General features: G+C 37.7%; 1 non-coding gene across 1 annotated transcript; it reads right to left on the bottom strand.

The window, feature by feature from the left end:
- Nucleotides 1–2462: 2462 nt before the first annotated feature.
- LOC148578192 (small nucleolar RNA R71) lies at nucleotides 2463–2570 on the bottom strand. The gene has a single exon (XR_015903318.1). It is a non-coding gene; the product is annotated as a small nucleolar RNA R71 (small nucleolar RNA).
- Between the last annotated feature and the right edge of the window lie 4947 nt (nucleotides 2571–7517).

The following is a 7517-nucleotide window of genomic DNA, read 5'->3' as shown; positions in this document are numbered from 1 at the left end:
CGTAAGGTATTACTTGGACGACCCAGTGCACTTGCTGGTTAGTTGTATCGAAGTTGTGAACCATGGTATTGGCACCATGTTCTTGGCGCCATTGCCAGGGAAAGAAAGAGCCATGAATTTTACATCATTAAAGTGTAATCACGGTTACGCGTACCAAATTGCTCACGTTGCCAGGGATTGTTCGAGCCTGGACATCACAATTTCGTGCACCAAGTTTTTGGCGCCGTTGCCGGGGATTGTTCGAGTTTGGACAACTGACGGTTCATCTTGTTGCTCAGATTAGGTAATTTTCTTTTTGTTTTGTTTTCAAAAATTTTTCAAAAACCTTTCAAAAATTTCTCACTTGTTTTCGAAAAAAAAAAATGTGTTTTCAAAAATTTTAAGAATGAATTCTAGTGTTTCATATAACATGTTTTAGCTTGACTGGCCATGAAGCCATGTCTAATTCCCAGGATTTTGATTGAGGACTATGAATTCATTACTTCCTTTTTCCCAAATGTTTTCAAAAAAATTATACAAAAATCCAAAAAAATTAGAAAATCATAAAAATCAAAAATATTTTTCTGTTTCTTGTTTGAGTCATGAGTCATGTCATAAGTTTGGTGTCAATTGCATGTGCATCTTGCATTTTTTTCGAAAATTCATGCATTCATAGTGTTCTTCATGATCTTCAAGTTGTTCTTGGTAAGTCTTCTTGTTTGATCTTGATGATTTTTTGTTTTGTGTCTTTTCATGTTTATCATATGCATTCTTGAATTCTTAGTGTGTAAGCATTAAAGAATTCTAAGTTTGGTGTCTTGCATGTTTTCTTTGCATTAAAAATTTTTCAAAAATATGTTCTTGATGTTCATCATGATCTTCATAGTGTTCTTGGTGTTCATCTTGACATTCATAGCATTCTTGCATGCATTCATTGTTTCGATCCAAAAATTTCATGCATTGCATAATTTTCATGTTTTCATCAAAATTTCAAAAATCAAAAAAAATATCTTTCTCTTTTTCTCTCATCAAATTCAAAAATTTGAGTTGATTTTTTCCAAAAATTTTTTAAAATCAAGTTGTTTCTTATGAGTCAAATCAAATTTTCAATTTGAAAATCTTATCTTTTTCAAAATCTTTTTCAAAAATCAAATCTTTTTCAAAATTCTTAGTTATTTTCAAAAATTCCAAAAATATTTTTCAAAAATATTTTTCTTATTTCTATATCAAAATTTTCGAAAATAACAATAACAATTAATGTTTTGATTCAAAAATTTCAAGTTTGTTACTTGCTTGTTAAGAAAGATTCAAACTTTAAGTTCTAGAATCATATCTTATGATTTCTTGTGAATCAAGTCATTAATTGTGATTTTAAAAATCAAATCTTTTTCAAAACTAATTTCAATTATATCTTTTCAAAAATATCTTCTTATCTTTTTCAAAAATTTGATTTCAAAATATCTTTTCTAACTTCCTAACTTCTTATCTTTTCAAAATTTGTTTCAACTAACTAACTAACTTTTTGTTTGTTTCTTAACTTTTTCAAAACTACCTAACTAACTCTCTCTCTCTCTAATTTTCGAAAATATCTTTCCTCTTTTTCAAAAATTTCTTTTTAATTAACTAATTATTTTTATTTTTATTTTTTATTTTAAAAAAATTTTCGAAAATTACTAACATTTTTCAAAAACTATTTTCGAAAATCACTAACTCTTTTTCAAAAATATTTTCGAAAATTCCCTATCTCCCATCTTATTCTATTTATTCATTCATATCCTAACATCTCATCTCACATCTCTAGCCTCCTCACAGTTGTGTTTCTTCCATTATATTACATTATTTGTCTCCCCCTCTTCTTCTACTCACACAGGGATCCCTATACTGTGGTATAAAGGATCTCTATTATTATTATTATTATTATTCTGTGCCTTCTTCTTTGTCATATGAGCAGGAGCAAGGATAAGAACATTCTTGTGGAAGCAGATCCAGAACCTGAAAGGACTCTGAAAAGAAAAAAAAAATTAAGAGAAGCTAAATTACAACAATCCAGAAATAACCTTTCAGAAATTTTCGAACAGGAAGAGGAGATGGCAGCCGAAAATAATAATAATATAAGGAAGATGCTTGGTGACTTTACTGCACCTAATTCCAATTTACATGGAAGAAGCATCTCCATTCCTGCCATTGGAGCAAACAACTTTGAGCTGAAACCTCAGTTAGTTTCTCTGATGCAGCAGAACTGCAAGTTTCATGGACTTCCATCTGAAGATCCTTTTCAGTTCTTAACTGAGTTCTTGCAGATATGTGATACTGTTAAGACTAATGGAGTAAATCCTGAAGTCTACAGGCTCATGCTTTTCCCTTTTGCTGTAAGAGACAGAGCTAGATTATGGTTGGATTCTCAACCCAAAGACAGCCTGAACTCTTGGGATAAGCTGGTCACGGCTTTCTTAGCCAAGTACTTTCCTCCTCAAAAGCTGAGCAAGCTTAGAGCTGATGTTCAAACCTTCAGACAGAAAGAAGGTGAATCCCTCTATGAAGCTTGGGAAAGATACAAACAGTTGACCAAAAAGTGTCCTTCTGACATGCTTTCAGAATGGACCATCCTGGATATATTCTATGATGGTTTATCTGAGCTATCAAAGATGTCACTGGACACTTCTGCAGGTGGATCCATTCACCTAAAGAAAACGCCTGCAGAAGCTCAAGAACTCATTGACATGGTTGCTAATAACCAATTCATGTACACTTCTGAAAGGAATCCTGTGAGTAATGGGACGCCTATGAAGAAGGGAGTTCTTGAAGTTGATACTCTGAATGCCATATTGGCTCAGAATAAAATATTGACTCAGCAAGTCAATATGATCTCTCAGAGTCTGCATGGAATGCAAGCTGCATCCAATAGTACTCAAGAGGCTTCTTATGAAGAAGAAGCTTATGATCCTGAGAACCCTGCAATAGCAGAGGTGAATTATTTAGGTGAACCTTATGGAAACACCTATAACTCAACATGGAGAAATCATCCAAATTTCTCATGGAAGGATCAAAAGCCCCAACAAGGCTTTAATAATGGTGGAAGAAACAGGTTTAACAATAATAAACCTTTTCCATCATCAACTCAGCAACAGACAGAGAACTCTGAACAAAATGCTTCTAATTTAGCAAATCTAGTCTCTGATCTATCTAAAGCCACTGTAAGTTTCATGAATGAAACAAGGTCTTTCATTAGAAATCTGGAAGCACAAGTGGGCCAGCTGAGTAAAAGGATCACTGAAATCCCTCCTAGTACTCTCCCAAGCAATACAGAAGAGAATCCAAAAGGAGAGTGCAAGGCCATTGACATAAGCGCCATGGCCGAACCTGTGAGGAGAGGAGAGGACGTGAATCCCAAGGAGGAAGACCTCCTGGGACGTCCAGTGGTCAATAAGGAGCTTCCCTCTGAGGAACCAAAGGACTCTGGGGCCCATCTAGAGACCATAGAGATCCCATTGAACCTCCTTATGCCCTTCATGAGCTCTGATGAGTATTCCTCTTCTGAAGAGAATGAGGATGTTACTGAAGAGCAAACTGCCAAGTTTCTTGGTGCAATCATGAAGCTAAATCCCAAATTATTTGGCATTGATACTTGGGAAGTTGAACCTCCCTTGTTCATCAATGAACTAAGTGATCTGGATCAACTGACATTGCCTCAGAAGAGACAGGATCCTGGAAAGTTCATAATACCCTGTACCATAGGCACCATGATCTTTAAGGCTCTGTGTGACCTTGGTTCAGGAATAAACCTCATGTCCCTCTCTGTAATAGAGAAACTGGGAATCTATGGGGTGCAAGTTGCTAAAATCTCATTAGAGATGGCAGACAGCTCAAGAAAACAGGCTTATGGACAAGTAGAAGACGTGTTAGTAAAGGTAGAAGGCCTTTACATCCCTGCTGATTTCATAGTCCTGGATACTGGAAAGGAAGAGGATGAATCCCTCATCCTAGGAAGACCTTTCCTGGCCACAGCAAGAGCTGTGATTGATGTTGACAGAGGTGAAATATTCCTTCAATAGAATGAGAACTCCCTTGTGTTTAAAACTCAAGGATCTCCCTCTGCAACCATGGAGAGGAAGCAGAAAAAGCTTCTCTCCAAGCAGAGTCAACCAGAGCCCCCACAGTCAAACTCTAAGTTTGGTGTTGGGAGGCCACAACCAAACTCTAAGTTTGGTGTTGAACTCCCATATCCAAACTCTAAGTTTGGTGTTGGAGAGTCTCAACAAAGCTCTGCACATCTGTGAGGCTCCATGAGAGCCCACTGTCAAGCTATTGACATTAAAGAAGCGCTTGTTGGGAGGCAACCCAATGTTTATTTATCTAACTATATTTTTCTTAGTTATGTGTCTTTATAGGTTCATGATCATGAGGAGTCACAAAATAAATATAAAAATTGAAAACGGAATCAAAAACAGCAGAAGAAAAATCACACCCTGGAGGAGCATCTGTCTAGCGTTCAAACGCCAGAACAGAGCATGGTTCTGGCGTTGAACGCCCAAAATGGGCAGCATCCTGGCGCTGAACGCCCAGAACAAGCATGGTTCTGGCGTTCAACGCCAGAAAAGGCAGCAAATGGGCGTTGAACGCCCAAAATGGGCACCAACCTGGCGCTGAACGCCCAGAGTTGTGTGCAAAGGCATTTTGCATGCCTAAATTGGTGCAGGGATGTAAATGCCTTGACACCTCAAGATCTGTGTACCCCACAGGATCACCTCAGAATCTGTGGACCCCACAGGATCCCCACCTACCTCCACTCACTCTCTTCTCTCTTCTCAATCATCCTCTATTCCCAATAAACACTCTTCCCTATTAAACCTTTACTACTCACACCCATACACCCACTTACCTTCAAAAATTCAACATCTCTTCCCCACCCAATCCCACCCATATGGCCGAATACACACAGCCATCCATCTCCTCCATATCCTCTTCTTCTTCTATTCTTTCTTCTTTTGCTCGAGGGCGAGCAACATTCTAAGTTTGGTGTGGTAAAAGCATAACTTTTTTGTTTTTTTCCATAACCATTGATGGCACCTAAGGCCAGAGAAATCTCTAGAAAGAGGAAAGGGAAGACAAAAGCTTCCATCAAGGGTCTATAGCTCAGTGGTAGAACATTTGACTGCAAATCAAGAGATCCCTGAGATACCTCAGGGGATACATTTTCTTCCACACAATTATTGGAAGCAACTAAGGGTGGAACATCAAGAGCACTCCATCATCCTTCATGAAATCAGAGAAGATCTAAAAGCAATGAAGGAGGAGCAACAAAGACAAGGAAGAGACATAGAAGAGCTCAAGGACATCATTGGTTCCTCAAGAAGGAAACGCCACCATTACTAAGGTGGATTCATTCCTTGTTCTTATTTCTTCTGTTTTTCGTTTTCTATGTTATGTGCTTATCTGTGTTTGTGTCTTCATTACATGATCATTAGTAGTTAGTAACTATGTCTTAAAGTTATGAATGTCCTATGAATCCATCACCTCTCTTAAATGAAAAATGTTTTAAATCAAAAGAACAAGAAGTACATGAGTTTCGAATTTATCCTTGAACTTAGCTTAATTATGTTGATGTGGTGGCAATGCTTCTTGTTCTGAATGTATGCTTGAACAGTGCATATGTCTTTTGAAGTTGTTGTTCATGAATGTTAAATATGTTGGCTCTTGAAAGAATGATGACTAGGAGACATGTTATTTGATAATCTGAAAAATCATAAAAATGATTCTTGAAGCAAGAAAAAGCAGCAAAGAACAAAGCTTGCAGAAAAAAAAATAGGCGAAAAAAAAAATAAGAAAAAGAAAAAGCAAGCAGAAAAAGCCAAAGCTCTTAAAACCAAGAGGCAAAAGCAAAAAGCCAATAACCCTTAAAACCAAAAGGCAAGGGCAAATAAAAAGGATCCCAAGGCTTTGAGCATCAGTGGATAGGAGGGCTTAAAGGAATAAAATCCTGGTCTAAGCGGCTAAACCAAGCTGTCCCTAACCATGTGCTTGTGGCGTGTAGGTGTCAAGTGAAAACTTGAGACTGAGCGGTTAAAGTCAAGGTCCAAAGCAAAAAAAGAGTGTGCTTAAGAACCCTGGATACCTCTAATTGGGGACTCTAGCAAAGCTAAGTCACAATCTGAAAAGGTTCACCCAATTATGTGTTTGTGGCATTTATGTATCCGGTGGTAATACTGGAAAACAAAGTGCTTAGGGCCACGGCCAAGACTCATAAAGAAGCTGTGTTCAAGAATCATTATACTGAACTAGGAGAATCAATAACACTATCTGAACTCTGAGTTCCTATAGATGCCAATCATTCTGAACCTCAATGGATAAAGTGAGATGCCAAAACTATTCAAGAGGCAAAAAGCTATAAGTCCCGCTCATTTGATTGAAGCTATGTTTCATTGATAGTTTGGAATTTATAGTATATTCTCTTCTTTTTATCCTATTTTGATTTTCAGTTGCTTGGGGACAAGCAACAATTTAAGTTTGGTGTTGTGATGAGCGGATAATTTATACGCTTTTTGACACTGTTTTTAGTATGTTTTTAGTAGGATCTAGTTACTTTTAGGGATGTTTTCATTAGTCTTTATGTTAAATTCACATTTCTGGACTTTACTATGAGTTTGTGTGTTTTTCTGTGATTTCAGGTATTTTCTGGCTGAAATTGAGGGACTTGAGCAAAAATCAGATTCAGAGGTTGAAGAAGGACTGCTGATGCTGTTGGATTCTGACCTCCCTGCACTCAAAGTGGATTTTCTGGAGCTACAGAACTCTAAATGGCGCGCTTTCAATTGAGTTGGAAAGTAGACATCCAGGGCTTTCCAGCAATATATAATAGTCCATACTTTGGCCAAGAATAGATGACGTAAACTGGCGTTCAACGCCAGCTCTCTGCCCAAATCTGGCGTCCAGCGCCAGAAAAGGATCCAAAACCAGAGTTGAACGCCCAAACTGGCACAAAAGCTGGCGTTCAACTCCAAGGAGGACCTCTGCACGTGCAACACTTAAAGCCCAGCCCAAGCACACACCAAGTGGGCCCCGGAAGTAGATTTATTCATCAATTACTTACTCATGTAAACCCTAGTGACTAGTTTATTATAAATAGGACCTCTTACTATTGTATTAGACGTCTTTTTGACCATCTTTGGATTACCTTATGATCCTTTGATCACGCTTTAGGGGGCTGGCCATCTCGGCCATGCCTGGACCTTTCACTTATGTATTTTTAACGGTAGAGTTTCTACACTCCATAGATTAAGGTGTGGAGCTCTGCTGTTCCTCAAAGATTAATGCAAAGTACTACTGTTTTCTATTCAATTCTTCTTATTTCTCTTCTAAGATATCCATTCGCACCCAAGAATGTGATGAAGGTGATGATTATGTGTGACGCTCATCATCCTTCTCCTTTATGAACGCGTGCCTGACAAACACTTCTGTTCTACATGAAATAAGCTAGAATGAATATCTCTTAGATCTCCTAACCAGAATCTTCGTGGCGTAAGCTAGAATGATGGCAGCAT

The sequence above is a fragment of the Arachis ipaensis genome, chromosome B1 (genome assembly GCF_059453495.1).
Source record: "Arachis ipaensis isolate K30076 ecotype BB chromosome B1, ASM5945349v1, whole genome shotgun sequence".
NCBI classification, from domain to species: Eukaryota; Viridiplantae; Streptophyta; class Magnoliopsida; order Fabales; family Fabaceae; genus Arachis; species Arachis ipaensis.
The sequence above is the reverse complement of the archived record's forward strand: the minus strand, read 5'-3'. Positions and strand labels throughout refer to the sequence as shown.